Here is a 17,263-nt window from a genome sequence, read left to right on the forward strand (position 1 = left end):
ATTGCACTCCAATCTGATGACCGAGCAAGACTCTATCTAAAAAAGAAGAAAAAAGAAAAAAAAAGAGATAAAAAATTTGTTGCATGATTACCAGCAGAAGTGTGTCTTCCTCATTAATTACCAAAAAGGTCTATATTATCTTCCTGTGATTAGGTATAAACCCAAATTTCTTTTTTTTTTTTTTTTTTTGAGTCGAAGTCTTGCTCTGTTACCCAAGCTGGAGTGCAGTGGCACAATCTCAGCTTACTGCAGCCTCTGCCCCTGGGTTCCAGCAATTCTCCTGCCTTAGCCTCCTGGGTAGCTGGGATTACAGGTGCATGCCACCACACCTGGCTAATTTTTGTATTTTTAGTAGAGATGAGGTTATGTCATGTTGGCCGGGCTGGTCATGAACTCCTGAGCTCAGGTCATCTGCCCGCCTCAGCCTCCCAAAGTGCTGGGATTACAGGCATGAGCTACCGCGCCCGGCCTGAACTCAAATTTCTAAAGTCAGAACAGAATAAGATCTGCTAATTCACATGTGAATTCGGAAGCTATCTTAATTATATGTCACATCCAAACTTGAGAAACTGTTGATATCTCAGTTTTTTTATCTGAAAAATAGACATAATATTACCTACTTCTACTTTTGATATTAAATCTGTGATAACACATTCAAAGTGATGATCTAAATGCATAACATAATAAACAATCAGCTCTTGTTACTATTATTGATCATTTTCAAATGACCTTTTTAACATTTGTGAATAAGTGTAGGAATATGGCTGTTGAATCCAACAGCCAAAACTTGAACTGTTTTCCTGTTGTAATCTAATCTAACACCAGTGAAATCAAGTACACTTCTTTCATTCTTTGATAAGGCCAGGTTGTCAAATATTTATGCATACTGATAACAGGAGAAAAATATTTTTTATATTGACCTTCTCCTCCTAAAACTCTTTTATTTATTTCCAGTTACATAGTCATTTATTATCATTATCAAGTGTTACGTGTTGTACGTCATTCTATGTGCTATGCTTTTCTTTCTTTTTTATTATTATTATACTTTAAGTTCTAGGGTACGTGTACATAATGTGCAGGTTTGTTACATATGTATACTTGTGCCATGTTGGCGTGCTGCACCCATCAACTCGTCAGCACCCATCAACTAGTCATTTACATCAGGTATATTTCCCAATGCAATCCCTCCCCCCTCACCCCTCCCCATGATAGGCCCCAGTGTATGATGTTCCCCTTCCCAAGTCCAAGTGATCTCATTGTTCAGTTCCCACCTATGAGTGAGAACATGTGGTGTTTGGTTTTCTGTTCTTGCGATAGTTTGCTGAGAATGATGGTTTCCAGCTGAATCCATGTCCCTACAAAGGACACAAACTCATCCTTTTTTAAGGCTGCATAGTATTCCATGGTGTATATGTGCCACATTTTCTTAATCCAGTCTGTCACTGATGGACATTTGGGTTGATTCCAAGTCTTTGCTATTGTGAATAATGCCGCAATAAACATACGTGTGCATGTGTCTTTATAGCAGCATGATTTATAATCCTTTGGGTATATACCCAGTAATGGGATGGCTGGGTCATATGGTACATCTAGTTCTAGATCCTTGAGGAATCGCCATACTGTTTTCCATAATGGTTGAACTAGTTTACAATCCCACCAACAGTGTAAAAGTGTTCCTATTTCTCCACATACTCTCCAGCACCTGTTGTTTCCTGACTTTTTAGTGATTGCCATTCTAACTGGTGTGAGGTGGTATCTCATTGTGGTTTTGATTTGCATTTCTCTCATGGCCAGTGATGATGAGCATTTTTTCATGTGTCTGTTGGCTGTATGAATGTCTTCTTTTTAGAACTGTCTGTTCATATCCTTTGCCCACTTTTTGATGGGGATGTTTGTTTTTTTCTTGTAAATTTGTTTGAGTTCTTTGTAAGTTCTGGATATTAGCCCTTTGTCAGATGAGTAGATTGCAAAAATTTTCTCCCATTCTGTAGGTTGCCTGTTCACTCTGATGGTAGTTTCTTTTGCTGTGCAGAAGCTCTTTAGTTTAATTAGATCCCATTTGTCAATTTTGGCTTTTGTTGCTGTTGCTTTTGGTGTTTTAGACATGAAGTCCTTGCCCATGCCTATGTCCTGAATGGTATTACCTAGGTGTTCTTCTAGGGTTTTTATGGTATTAGGTCTAACATTTAAGTCTCTAATGCATCTTGAATTAATTTTCATATAAGGAGTAAGGAAAGGATCCAGTTTCAGCTTTCTACTTATGGCTAGCCAATTTTCCCAGCACTATTTATTAAATAGGGAATCCTTTCCCCATTTCTTGTTTTTCTGAGGTTTGTCAAAGATCAGATGGCTGTAGATGTGTGGTATTATTTCTGAGGACTCTGTTTTGTTTCATTGGTCTATATCTCTGTTTTGGTACCAGTACCATGCTGTTTTGGTTACTGTAGCCTTGTAGTGTAGTTTGAAGTCAGCTAGCGTGATGCCTCCAGCTTTGTTCTTTTGACTTAGGATTGTCTTGGAGATGCGGGCTCTTTTTTGGTTCCATATGAACTTTAAAGCAGTTTTTCCAATTCTGTGAAGAAACTCATTGGTAGCTTGATGGGGATGGCATTGAATCTATAAATTACCTTGGGCAGTATGGCCATTTTCACAATATTGATTCTTCCTATCCATGAGCATGGTATGTTCTTCCATTTGTTTATGTCCTCTTTTATTTCACTGAGCAGTGGTTTGTAGTTCTCCTTGAAGAGGTCCTTTACATCCCTTGTAAGTTGGATTCCTAGGTATTTCATTCTCTTTGAAGCAATTGTGAATGGAAGTTCATTCATGATTTGGCTCTCTGTTTGTCTGTTATTGGTGTATAAGAATGCTTGTGATTTTTGTACATTGATTTTGTATCCTGAGACTTTGCTGAAGTTTCTTATCAGCTTAAGGAGATTTTGGGCTGAGACAATGGGGTTTTCTAAATATACAATCATGTCATCTGCAAACAGGGACAATTTGACTTCTTCTTTTCCTAACTGAATACCCTTGATTTCTTTCTCTTGCCTGATTGCCCTGGCCAGAACTTCCAACACTATGTTGAATAGGAGTGGTGAGAGAGGGCATCCCTGTCTTGTGCCAGTTTTCAAAGGGAATTTTTCCAGTTTTTGTCCATTCAGTATGATATTGGCTGTGGGTTTGTCATAAATAGCTCTCATGATTTTGAGATACGTTCCACCAATATCGAATTTATTGAGAGTTTTTATCATGAAGGGCTGTTGAATTTTGTCAAAGGCCTTTTCTGCATCTATTGAGATAATCATGTGGTTTTTGTCTTTGGTTCTGTTTATATGCTGGATTACGTTTATTGATTTGCATATGTTGAACCAGCCTTGCATCCCACGGATGAAGCCCACTTGATCATGGTGGATAAGCTTTTTGGTGTGCTGCTGGATCTGATTTGCCAGTATTTTATTGAGGATTTTGCATCAATTTTCATCAGGGATATTGGTCTAAAATTCTCTATTTTTGTTGTGTTTCTGCCAGGCTTTGGTATCAGGATGATGTTGGCCTCATAAAATGAGTTAGGGAGGATTCCCTCTTTTTCTGTTGATTGGAATAGTTTCAGAAGGAATGGTACCAGCTCCTCCTTGTACCTCTGGTAGAATTCAGCTGTGAATCCATCTGGTCCTGGACTTTTTTTTATTGGTAGGCTATCAATTATTGCCTCAATTTCAGAGCCTGTTATTGGTCTATTCAAGAATTCAGCTTCTTCCTGGTTTAGTCTTGGGAGAGTGTAAGTGTCCAGGAAATTATCCATTTCTTCTAGATTTTTTAGTTTATTTGCGTAGAGGTGTTTATAGTATTCTCTGATGGTAGTTTGTATTTCTGTGGGGTCGGTGGTGATATCCCCTTTATCATTTTTAATTGCGTCTATTTGATTCTTCTCTCTTTTCTTCTTTATTAGTCTTGCTAGCAGTCTATCAATTTTGTTGATCTTTTCAAAAAACCTACTCCTGGATTCATTGATTTTTTGGAGGGCTTTTTGTGTCTCTATCTCCTTCCGTTCCGCTCTGATCTTAGTTATTTCTTGCCTTCTGCTAGCTTTTGAATGTGTTTGCTCTTGCTTCTCTAGTTCTTTTAATTGTGATGTTAGAGTGTCAATTTTAGATCTTTCCTGCTTTCTCTTGTGGGCATTTAGTGCTATAAATTTCCCTCTACACACTGCTTTAAATGTGTCCCAGAGATTCTGGTATGTTGTATCTTTGTTCTCATTGGTTTCAAAGAACATCTTTATTTCTGCCTTCATTTTGTTATGTACCCAGTAGTCATTCAGGAGCAGGTTATTCCATTTCCATGTAGTTGAGCGGTTTTGATTGAGTTTCTTAGTCCTGAGCTCTAGTTTGATTGCACTGTGGTCTGAGAGACAGTTTGTTATAATTTCTGTTCTTGTACATTTGCTGAGGAGTGCTTTACTTCCAATTATGTGGTCAATTTTGGAATAAGTGTGATGTGGTGCTGAGTAGAATGTATATTCTGTTGATTTGGGGTGGAGAGTTCTATAGATGTCTATTAGGTCTGCTTGCTGCAGAGATGAGTTCAATTCCTGGATATCCTTGTTAACTTTCTGTCTCGTTGATCTGTCTAATGTTGACAGTGGGGTGTTGAAGTCTCCCATTATTATTGTGTGGGAGTCTAAGTCTCTTTGTAAGTCTCTAAGTACTTGCTTTATGAATCTTGGTGCTCCTGTTTTGGGTGCATATATATTTAGGATAGTTAGCTCTTCCTGTTGAATTGATCCCTTTACCATTATGTAATGGCCTTCTTTGTCTCTTTTGATCGTTGATGGTTTAAAGCCTGTTTTATCAGAGACTAGTATTGCAACCCCTGCTTTTTTTTGTTCTCCATTTGCTTGGTAGATCTTCCTCCATCCCTTTATTTTGAGTCTATGTATGTATCTGCATGAGAGATGGGTCTCCTGAATATAGCAAACTGATCGATCTTGACTCTTTATCCAGTTTGCCAGTCTGTGTCTTTTAATTGGAGCATTTAGTCCATTTACATTTAAGGTTAATATTGTTATGTGTGAACTTGATCCTGCCATTATGATATTAACTGGTTATTTTGCTCGTTAATTGATGCAGTTTCTTCCTAGCCTCCATGGTCTTTACATTTTGGCATGTTTTTGCAATGGCTGGTACCGGTTGTTCCTTTCCATGTTTAGTGCTTCCTCAGGGTCTCTTGTAAGGCAGGCGTGGTGGTGACAAAATCTCTAAGCATTTGCTTATCTGTAAAGGATTTATTTCTCTTTCACTTATGAAACAGTTTGGCTGCATATGAAATTCTGGGTTGAAAATTCTTTTCTTTAAGAATGTTGAATATTGGCCCCCAATCTCTTCTGGCTTGTAGAGTTTCTGCCGAGAGATCTGCTGTTAGTCTGATGGGCTTCCCTTTGTGGGTAACCCAACCTTTCTCTCTGGCTGCCCTTAAGATTTTTTCCTTCATTTCAACTTTGGTGAATCTGGCAATTATGTGTCTTGGAGTTGCTCTTCTCAAGGAGTATCTTTGTGGCGTTTTCTGTATTTCCTGAATTTGAATGTTGGCCTGCCCTACTAGGTTGGGGAAGTTCTCCTGGATGACATCCTGAAGAGTGTTTTCCAACTTGGTTCCATTTTCCCCCTCACTTTCAGGCACCCCAATCAGATGTAGATTTGGTCTTTTTACATAATCCCATACTTCTTGCAGGCTTTGTTCATTTCTTTTTCTTCTTTTTTCTTTTGGTTTCTCTTCTCACTTCATTTCATTCATTTGATCCTCAATCGCTGATACTCTTTCTTCCAGTTGATCGAGTCAGTTACTGAAGCTTGTGCATTTGTCACGTATTTCTCATGTCACGGTTTTCATCTCTGTCAGTTTGTTTATGGCCTTCTCTGCATTAATTATTCTAGTTATCAATTCTTCCACTCTTTTTTCAAGATTTTTAGTTTCTTTGCGCTGGGTACGTAATTCCTCCTTTAGCTCTGTGAGGTTTGATGGACTGGAGCCTTCTTCTCTCATCTCGTCAAAGTCATTCTCCATCCAGCTTTGATTCGTTGCTAGCAATGAGCTGCGTTCCTTTGCAGGTGACGATGTGCTTTTATTTTTTGAATTTCCAGCTTTTCTGCCCTGCTTTTTCCCCATCTTTGTGGTTTTATCTGCCTCTGGTCTTTGATGATGGTGACGTACTAATGGGGTTTTGGTGTGGGTGTCCTTCCTGTTTGTTAGTTTTCCTTCTAACAGTCAGGACCCTCAGCTGTAGGTCTGTTGGAGATTGCTTGAGGTCCACTCCAGACCCTGTTTGCCTGGGTATCAGCAGCAGAGGCTGCAGAAGATAGAATATTGCTGAACAGTGAGTGTACATGTGTGATTCTTGCTTTGGAAGCTTCCTTTCAGGGGTGTACTCCATCGTGTGAGGTGTGGGGTGTTGGTCTGCCCCGGTGTGGGAGATGTCTCCCAGTTAGGCTACTCTGGGGTCAGGGACCCACTTGAGCAGGCAGTTTGTCCGTTCTCAGATCTCAACCTCCGTGTTGGGAGATCCACTGCTCTCTTCAAAACTGTCAGACAGAGTCATTTGCGTCTGCAGAGGCTTCAGCTTCTTTGTTGTTGTTGTTGTTGTTGTTGTTTAGCTGTGCCCTGTCCCCAGAGTTGGAGTCTACAGAGACAGGCAGGACTCCTTGAGCTGCTGTGAGCTCCACCCAGTTCGAGCTTCCCAGCCACTTTGTTTACCTACTTAAGCCTCAGCAATGGTGGGTGCCCCTCCCCCAGCCTTGCTGCTGCCTTGCCGGGAGATCGCAGACTGCTGTGCTAGCAATGAGGGAGGTTCCATGGCCATGGGTCCCTCCCGGCCAGGTGTGGGATATAATCCCCTGCTGTGCCCGTTTGCTTAAAGCGCAGTATTCGGTGGGAGTTACCCGATTTTCCAGGTGTTGTGTGTCTCAGTTCCCCTGGCTAGGAAAAGGGATTCCCTTCCCCCTTGCACTTCCAGGTGAGGCGATGCCTCGCCCTGCTTCAGCTCTCACTGGTTGGGCTGCAGCAGCTGACCAGCACCAATTGTCCGGCACTCCCTAGTGAGATGAACCCAGTACCTCAGTTGAAAATGCAGAAATCACCTGTCTTGTGTGTCGCTCGCGCTGGGAGTTGGAGACTGGAGCTGTTCCTATTTGGCCATCTTGCTCCTGTCCTAAAACTCATTTTGAAACAAGAGAAGTGACAGGTCCTATATTCGGTTTGACATTGTCTGATAGTTACTTAAAACAGTACTTTCATTATTTCTGTTTCTCATATTCAACTAATTGCTTACTTCATTTTTCCTGTCAGTATGTTCAGTTGGATAAGAAATTGATTCTTAACTTGATGTTATTGTAATTTTCAGGTATAAAGCTTTTCATCTTACATTACAAATTAGACTAATAGCTGGTTTCTTCTTATTGTCTCATCTTTTAGTCTATTTCTTTTCCCAGGTTGATGTTATTTACTCTATATGGTAAATATTTTATACTATGGTATATAATTTGGGAATTATAATTCTGAATATAATTTGCTTTAATTAATCTAAAATATTTTATATTATTTGATTTTGACTATTTAAGATGGACACAAAGGAGCTTATTTTATGTTTTTCCATCAAAAATCCAGAATTGTCACCTATGTAGTAGCACTATTAATATCTGTAGAGGCATTCTGCTTTTAAGTCAAGTTCTACATGTCCAAATTAGTTCTCATATTAAAAGTATCTTAATTATTTAAAGTATTTAAAGTATTAAATTTATTCTAAAAGAACAAATTTATAACACAAAACAAGCATCTACACTATGACTAAAACATCTGATTCCAACTCCAAAAAACATTGACAGTTCTCATTGTCAGTATTTATTTTGTATGTTATACAATCTCTCAATGGTAGGACAAATAAAAATAAACATCTTGAAACTTGTACTCAAACTTATTATTCATATACAAAAGATCTTGTTTAGAAAGTTAGGAAAGTATATACTCCTTTCTGTTTTTGTAATTTAGCTTTATTTAAGTGTTTTGAAACTATGTCTAAAATAATCATATGTAGAATAAGAATAAGTTTCGAAAAGGAAAGTAAAATATGCCTTTCTCTCTTTGTAAATAATAAACAAACAATAGTACTGTTACTATGAAGATCTAAAAAAAAATGTTAACTTTACTATATCTTATGGTAAAACAAGTGACTGCAGGGAAGGAGAGGTGAATGTTCCCAAGGTGGAAGCTCCACTTGTCCTCAGAGAAGGAATACATTTTGACTATGACTGTGGGGAAGGCATAAGCTGGCTTAGAAAATTGAGAGCTACTTACTTAGTGTTTTAAATAGCCGATTTCTTCAAAGTGCAAAAGTTTCAATACAATGTGAAGTCAACATTGCTTTTATAGACATTATTAAAACATAATCCCAAACTCGAGTAAAGTTTTATGTAAATGATTGTTTTGAACCTCTAAAAATTTAAAATTCAACTTAATTTATTTTTATTAGATGAGATCCTGGCTAGGTTCCACTTCCTAAGGCTTATTATACTGAGTTTATTTTTATGACTAATTATCCTCACCTACATAAACTTCTTAGATTTTAGAATACTTAATTGACTGGTCAAGTGTGTTTGCTATCTAGATGACAGTTACCTATCATGGATCTTCAAAAGGACCCAAAATTTGGACCAGATGCCATCTCCTCAAGGGTACAGGAGGAACCGAAGCATCAAACTGTGATGGTATTGGCCAACATATGTAGCTCATCACTGCGAACAAGTGCTCAGCCTGTGTATGGAGTGGTGTACTGTCACCATGATCCATAACTATTGGAAGAGTTCCAGAAACAACACAAGGGATTACGCATTAATATAGAGCAGGTGGCAGGTAAGCACTGACGATAGGTTAAATGAGTGAAGGAATGAATGTGGGGTTGAATGAATTACAGGTTGACATAATTTGAATATGTAGGCAAATTCCTAGCCAAAAAAAAAGAGTACTTGTGTTTAGAGACTCATTGTGCAGAAGTTGGTCTGGAACCGATACAAAGAAATTGGATTTTAAGTGCTCTAAGCAATTAAATGTCTTATAAGATTTGCTGTTTTCATCACAAATTCATAGTTCCAGGATGGCCTTTATTTTTTTCTACATAAAGGGAAATAATAGTAATTTTATATCTTAAAGAGAAGAGCAAAATCTTTAATATTTGCCTTTTAAAAATAAAATGATAGGGCAGCTCCAGGAGATCCACATGGGCAGGTGAAGCTCCTATACCTCCAATCTGAATCATCTGAATAACAAGAAAATCTCACATCTCTTTAGATTTCACAGGCTCAAGCAAATGTGAAATATTTGACATCTTCGCCTTAGTATTTTCACACATAGAAAAGACACCTTCCAAGGGTAAGTAGCAAATTTTCTTTTCCTGTTGAAAGCTAGTTTTGCAACTCAAAGAGCAAAAAAGGAAAAATATTGCTTTAGAATTTTCTGAAATGCTGCAACTCACATGCGGTTAACTCTTCCTCCACTGAGTGTGTCTGCACGAGGCCCCAAATCAGAATCTTAGTTGTTGAATTGCTGAAAATTTAGAACTCATCCTTTTAACCAGTCTACCATGTACGTGAAAATCAGAAAAGGTGTAAAAATTTTACATTTACAGTATTAAATTCTTGCAGTCTTAGTTACACATTAAGTTGTCACTTAAGTTTTAACTGGCTAAAATTAGGCTTCTTAATTTTCAATAACACTCGGTAATTTTAATTGTGCAACAGCTATTTCATTCATGCTGGTTGTGGCTGCTACAAAATTAAAGACAAGGTGGTTTTTGCATATATGTATCATTATTTTTTGAAAATAAACTCAGGGATCATACGAGGCTGAGATTTGTGGTCTATAAGATGTTGAAGATTTAAAAAAAATCTGCTGCATTTTCAAGGAAGAATGGGGTTCAATGGGGGCAAATAAGGCATTTAGGGAAGCAGTGAAGAAAAGTGAGAAAATTCTAGAATGCCATTGACACAAGGGAGAGGAGTATATATTTAAAACTTTAGTCTACAGGAAATGATTATAGAGATTTAGGAAAGGGCGCAATATAATTACGGTTTTGTTATTAGGGAGGGTATTTTGGCAACTGTGTAGAATAAAATACAAATAAGAAAAACAAGGACTTGGAAATGTGGTGCTATGTAAGGATGAGCATCAGGCACTGGTTTCAGACAGACCTCTATTTGAAACACAAGCCGAATAAGCACACATTGCAACCTCTTGTTTCTTTCTGGACTTGAGCACCAATCACATTATGCTCCTTCAGAGGTACTAGCAGTGGCTGAGTGATACCTGCTCCTCTTAGATATGTCCTCCACCTCCACAGGGTCCACCATCTCAGCTCCCTGGGTTCCCAGCCACCAGGTGTCATCCTCTTTTCAAAGGCCTGATCATGAACTCTATGAGCCCCTACCTCAAACTCCCAGGGTCTGTATTCTCAATCTCCATCATTTTATTCCCTTAGTCCTAGTGGAACTGTTTCCTGCAGTTATCTGTTTTGAGTTTTAGTACCTTTTGGCTTTTCTTTTTTTTAGGACTTCAGAGCATGTGTGAGCCAATCTCTATATTACAGTGTTGTATTGCAATACCCATGGTAGTTTCTGTTTTCCTGGCTGGACTTTGACAGCATGAGGATGAGCAGGTGTATTATCTGTGTAGACAACATGGCAGGAACATCAAAGGATAAAAGTATGGGACATGGTCAGGGAAGACAAGTAATAGGATGTGATTAGACAACATAGCTGAGCATGAGATGTCCTGAAAGTTCAGCGAGAGGACAATTAGGGTGGGATTTTTTTTGCCGTATTAAGTATCTCACTGTATAGTAATGGAAACAAAACTGATTCCCATAACTTCTATCATCCATCCCAGTAATTTCCTCAGTGATACACTGATACAGTCTGATTCTTAAAATGTGACGGTTTTAAAAATATATGGAGATCTTTAAGCTTCTCTGTCAGGTTACGTGGCCTGTAGGAACATTAAGAGAGATGTCTAGTAGGCAGATGGATATGTGGTTCAGAGCTTCACAAGGGCAATCTAGACTAGAGATATGTATTTTGAAATCATCAGTATGCAGATGACAATTAAATTTAAGGAGGTCATTGAAGTCACCCAGAAAGCAGGCAGAGAGAGAGAAGAGAAAGAGAACATTTATGGTAAAATGTGAGAAGCAGCAATAATTTCCATTATTTCTCAGTAGGGTTGCCGTGCTTTAAATAAGCCAATCTGATTTCTGTTTCTCATGTCATTTACAAATTCCTGCCTATATCCCTGGAATCAGTTACCTGCTATTTTCCAGCAATACTTGCTGAAAAGGCAACATAGGATAGTATAACAGGCATGGGCTTCATTTCGTAAGGCCTGGAGAGTTTGAGCTCTGCTTATATTTTTATTTTTTATTTTTAGAGATGGGGTCTCACTCTGTCACCCAGACTGGAGTACATTTGTGTGATCATAGCTCACAGCAGTCTCCAACTCCTGGCCTCAAGCAATCCTCCCACCTCAGTCTCTAGAGCAGCTAGTACTATAGGTATGCACCACCATGCCCAGCTATTTTTGTTGTTGTTGTTTTTTTGTATCTTTGTTTTTGTGTCTGTATGTTTTGTTGTTGTTGTTGTTGTTGTTGTTTTGCTTCTTAATGGTTAGGGATACTCTAACTTCTAGGATGCTCTGTTTTCTCTTCCATAATATAAATAACGGTAGTACTTTCTTCTCAGGGTTGTTGTATGCGTCGAGTCATACAGAAACAAATTGTTGGAGAGCTGCTAAACATCACTTTCCACTAAGTAGTCACTGTAGGTAGAAAGAGGAAGAAGTGCTCACAATCCCGTGGGCCAGACAGATTCATTATTTGATGAATATAATGCCTTGTACAAAGTGGAACAATATAGAATGCTTCAGGTATGGGACAGGGAAGAACTGACAAAAGAGATTGTCTTTGTATAAGCTGGGTCTTGAAGAAAATATGGGAGTTAATGGAATGAAAATATCATAGTACGGTATTTGGAATTTAATGTTTAGTAAAGAAGTTTATTTATTCCCCTTTGACTATCTTCTTCTAACCCTGGCTTAAAATTTAACTACTTCAGAAAGATTTCCTAAGCTACTTGGCTTCCTCTGTACTTCCCTTTAGTTCTTTATTCTCTTGAGCATGCATATATTATTCATTTTTGTCCATATTTTATTTTTAAGTAGAAAGAAATCTTATTTGGGAAAATGATTTTTAGTATTCTTTTGGAGTATGACAGTGTTCAATAAATAGTAAACCCCTTATAAATTTTTAAACTAATTTTATCACACAAATAGCAGGCTAAGTGTGTTAATGAAAAAGATATTTACAATCTTTTTGATATTTAGTGAATATCCAATTTTCCCTTACATAGATCACAGATCAAAAGTAGGTGATGGCAATGTGAAGATCATTGAGAATATGGCAACAGCAGCCTTCACAGCATGGTAGGAAATGGATAGCTGAGTGCAGTGGCTGGAGGAAGGATTTTTGAGATGAGAAAGTAATGACAAACTCTATAGACAACTCTCTCTGTGGGTTTTGCTCTGAAGGTAGTATATGAATATGGTGGTACTTAATGGGAAATATAAGGGCTGAGGATGTCATTATTTTTTAAATAGTGGGAGGGTTGTAGAACATGTTTGCATATTCATTGAAATGTCCCTGTAGAAAAGGGGACATTGATGACATAGAAGGAATCCCTGAAGCCCTTAGGAAACATCTTTTCCCTCTTCTGGTAAATTGCAGAATCTGAAATTGAAGGCCACCAAACTATTTTTAGGTTAAAAATTATCCTGTAATTCCATAACTCTTTATCCTTTTGTTTTGGGATCATTATCCTACAACGGATATAACTATATAACTGTTACACCATTACATTTAAATATAATTATATTTCTAATCAAATATGAAGTAAACATATAATAGGATGTTACTCTGATTTTATATTGAATGTATCCGTCTCAAATCACTAAAAATAAGACTTTGTATTGTTCAATGAAATTTCTAGTACATATAAAACATGATAAACTTTTTAGTATAAGTTACTCAAGAACTTTGAAGGCAGAGGAAATATTTTCACAAAGATATATCTGATAAACCAGGCAGGGTTCTTGTTACATCCTCCTGAAAGAGACTTATGTTAAGATCTGACGTCTACGAGAATCACTCACAGCATGGATTAGGAAGTGTACCCCACTTTTCAGGAAAGTATTTTCACAACCTGTGAAAAGGAGAGAGGGCAAGTGGCTTGACTTTTGTTAAGTGAGCCATTTCTGTTTACTCTGAGGAAGAGTAGGCTGGCTGTGGCATCTCTCACTCCATTGACAGCTAGTGTTTTGTCTGCAGACTTTTCTGTCTGGGTGACTCCACTTCCTCTACCACCATACATTGCGGGAGCCTGAGAACTCAATGTGTACATTGGAAACAAAAAGCAGATTTGCTTGATCCTTGAAGAGAGGGAGAAGAGTTTTGTTTGTCTGATCCCTTTGGCCACCCTCTGTTCTGTTTTGGAAACACTGATTGTTGCAAAATGTTCTCAAAACCACACTCACCTTCACCCCTGAGTTATGCTTCACAAAAGAGACTGGTACAAAGCAATATTTAAAATGTTTTCACGTGATCAGTGGTTTCAATTTGGAATCTGGGGCTGGTTTATGGAAGAGATGAGAAGGAAATTTTTTCCTGTCCTGGGGATTTTGTATGTTTTTTCTGTCTCTTAGATTTTCCCTTTAAAATGTGGTTGTGAAAAGCAGATGTTTAGTAAAGCTGAAAGCCTTGGAAATATGCATCATTGCATGGTAACTCAATACCTTAGGGTAGATACTGTCTGTAGTAGCAAAATAGATCTTTTTTCTGTGTCTACCATGAAATGATAGCCATTGAAATGATGCAAAATATGACCTGTATATTTAGTCTGCATTCAAATCCATTTATTGTTTAAAGAAACCATGCAATGCCAATTAAAACAGTCTTTTTCTTTAACAAATCAACTGCATATTTATTTTGCTAATGAAAGAGAATCAGATAAAAACACCAAAAATTAAATTTCTGCCCTAAGTATCATAAATGAATACCAAGGTCCTCCTAAAAGCTTAATGAGATCTCAACCTGGCCCCTAATAGCAGTGTCTGATGTCTGACATGTTGGCAATATATAGTGAAATGTCATTATGACTGTTATTATGGTATAGTATCATAGAGAGCTAGAAATGCCCAGGACATCAATTGTATTCTTTGTATTGTTGTAAGGTGTCCTTAAATCTCATGTAAACAGTTGCAGACATTCAAAGTTTGGATACTTACCTAGCAGAAACATTCAAAATATGGAGTGTTTGTTCAAATCATTGTTCTAGTGAAAATAACATATTGAAACCACTTTGATTTTCTGACATTTGTCTGTGTAAGGCATGTAATTCATTACACTGATTTTATATTGAAGAAATAAATTTGAAACAAACATTTTATTCCAGCAGAGGCTAAAATTCATAATTGTTTTCCTGAATACTAGGTAGCTAATCAGTCGCTGATACATTAACAAGTTATTCATGATTTTCTTGCTTTCACTATGAAGTAAATAAAAAGAGGCAGTTTGGCTAGGATATCATAACATTGTAATGATACAGTGCTGATGATAATTCTATTGGGGAAATACAGTAGCTGTCCTTGCTTTCACCAAAGTAATAAATAAGCAAACTTCCATCTTATATATAATCTTTTCTCAGTTTGTTACTTTCTGAAAATTGCTTTGAAAGTCTATTAGAACTGTGTAAAATACAGCATGCCATTTTTTAAGAATAGCACACAATGTGGAGAACACTTTATTAAAAAGTAAAACTTTTATTTCACTGACTGGATTTGGTAGCATTCTCCTACAGTGTCAACTCAATCTTTTTTGAGTAACCCAGCCTCTCCACCCTTATTTAATCTTAAGTTTGTAAATTGAGCATTGTGGTTATCTACTGCTGAATGTGTATTTGAGAGCTATTTCTTATTTCTAATTTTGGCGATATCATGTTGGCTTTTGTGTAATGCGTATAACAACAAAGACAGTGCCTCCTCCCAGAATGTGTTCACTGGATGTCTTGTCACCTGATTTTACTAATCAACCAAATGTATTGTTCTTTAGAGCTAGCCCCTTTAAGTCATAATTGTCCAATATTGAATTATAAAAATACAATTTCAGGCTAAATTAGCAATAATCCTTTTGGATGCCTATGTATACCAGAGAAAAATGAGGGCCTTGTGTCTTCCATGTTATAAGTTGAGGAATCTTTCAGCTGTACGGAGAGCAAGGAAAGGGAGAGGCTGTAGGAAGTGGAAGGAGAGGCAAATATAGCTACAGAGACAAAGGGAATAGCCACAAAGGCAAAGGGTCAGTGAGCTGTGTGAGTCTGATTTTATTGAATGATCAATATGAACCTTTTTCTAGATGTCAGGCTTTTGAGTATCTGATTAAAACTGTGACTGATCCTTTAAATAAACACAGATATACACATACACAAAATTGTTGCATAAAATTTCTAGCAATTCTTAGGTCTCTGGAAGCCTCAGGTTAAGAACTCACACTGGGACCAATGGGGAGGGGGTTCAAAGCAGAAAAAAAGATGGAGATCAGCATTTTATCCTACTGGGAATCTCTCAGAGAAGAAAATAATAAGGTCAGAATAAGAGGAAGATGCAAAAGGGTTCACATAAGGCAAACTAATGGCATTGGAGCAATCACGGCAAGATTGAAAGTGAAATAGAACTGCATAAAAATTATCTGGAAGATTTGTTATTTTATGGGAATCAAACGGATGGGAAAATTGTTCAGAAAAACTGAAACTTTTTCAGAACTCACTCTGAAGGAGATACGATTTTGACAGATCTTGAGTTCTTGGCAGACTCTGAGAAGGTTATCTGGGTTGCTTGAGTTGCTGACTACATCAGAGTCAGAAGGGATGTGGTTGCCCTTGGTAAGAAAGAGTTTAGGAAAGTTAAAAATTTCATATGATTATGACTTTGGGATCTACTGAGAAAGCAGAAGCAGGGTATTGGAGTTTAGTTTAACAGGGAAATGTATTTGGGTCAGGGAAGAAAATGTGCAATTTGAAGTGTCCCTCAGCAATTCAGTGTGATGGGAATCATGGTGGGTGGAGCATGGAGTCCTCAACTGAACTGAGGGCAGGACAACACATGGTTTGAACAGCATGTGGTTATGCCCTGATGCTGATTCGGTGTCGTGAGAATCAAGAGACTCAAGTGCCAATGCTGGATTTACCACGAGCTTGTGAATTTAAGAAAGTTATTTTACTACTCTGGACCTGTTTTTTCCTGCTCAGAAAAGGGCCACAGGAGGCCTAAATAATCTCAAAGATTCCTTGCAACTCTAGAGATCTATGACACTGCAGAGAATCGAAATGAATAGAAAGAAGAGCCTCAATACATCAACAATGTTTAACTTATTTTCAAAAAAGATTCCTCTCTTTGATGCTGACTCAGACCTGTGGATGTGTGATTAAGAATTCTAATTATGTTAATATCATCAATTTCCTGAAGTAGAAGAATGACAATTCTCCCAGGGAAATCTTGACAATTGAGTGTTTCCACTAGCAGTTGAGAGTCCGTATGTTAGTTAACATTTAAAAAACCAAATACTTCATTTATTTACTCTGTTTGCTGTGTGGAAACTTACCACTGCCAGCTTCAGCCACAGAAACATTCTATAAGAAGCAGTGTGGTTTCCAGATGAGGGCAAGGGGATAGTGTTTTCCAAGCCTGCTTCAGGGAGCATCTGAGGCATTTCATAACATTTTACATCTTGGCACAGTGAACCTGCTGTGAATTCTCTGTGCCTGACTGCCTGTCTGCTACCCCAATCATTACCCTCTTATTTGGGGAGACAAGCACAACTGGGAACATGTGTGGAATCAAAGAGCTTGTTCCAGTAGTCTCAGCAATGCCTCATGTCTTCTGTTCAGTAGATTCCTGCAGAATGAAGCTGGAAGGGCCACTTAGAGGATCTGATTCTAACCTCTGCATTAAGGAAAAATCCAGCTCCTTTTATTCCTTAACTGGAATCTAGGGTCTCATAGTGCCACTTACTGTTTTGTAAAGTGGAGTGAAGATTGTACCAATAAGAAATAAAGAATAGTTATTTCATGTGTATTTAAAGCTGACATGTACTTTGCATGTTGTGGTCAGTAGGCCTTTAATC

At 37.8% G+C, this 17,263-nt stretch overlaps 1 protein-coding gene across 17 annotated transcripts in view; it reads left to right on the forward strand.

Moving 5' to 3' along the window:
* Window positions 1-17,263, forward strand: part of LOC105486162 (PR/SET domain 5) — a 344,263-nt gene that overhangs the window by 287,599 nt on the left and 39,401 nt on the right. For 7 of the 17 annotated variants that reach the window (XR_011621026.1, XR_011621022.1, XR_011621017.1 and 4 more), the window contains exons 16-17: window positions 8,654-8,898; window positions 9,334-9,414. The gene's annotated coding sequence lies outside the window, so the exon portion shown is untranslated. Of the gene's footprint in view, window positions 1-8,653; window positions 8,899-9,333; window positions 9,415-11,463; window positions 11,588-12,440; window positions 12,619-17,263 lie in introns of those variants that run through there. The other 10 variants (XR_011621027.1, XR_011621024.1, XR_011621020.1 and 7 more) reach the window with 6 other exon arrangements.

This window comes from Macaca nemestrina, chromosome 3 (assembly GCF_043159975.1).
Source record: "Macaca nemestrina isolate mMacNem1 chromosome 3, mMacNem.hap1, whole genome shotgun sequence".
Taxonomy (NCBI): Eukaryota; Metazoa; Chordata; class Mammalia; order Primates; family Cercopithecidae; genus Macaca; species Macaca nemestrina.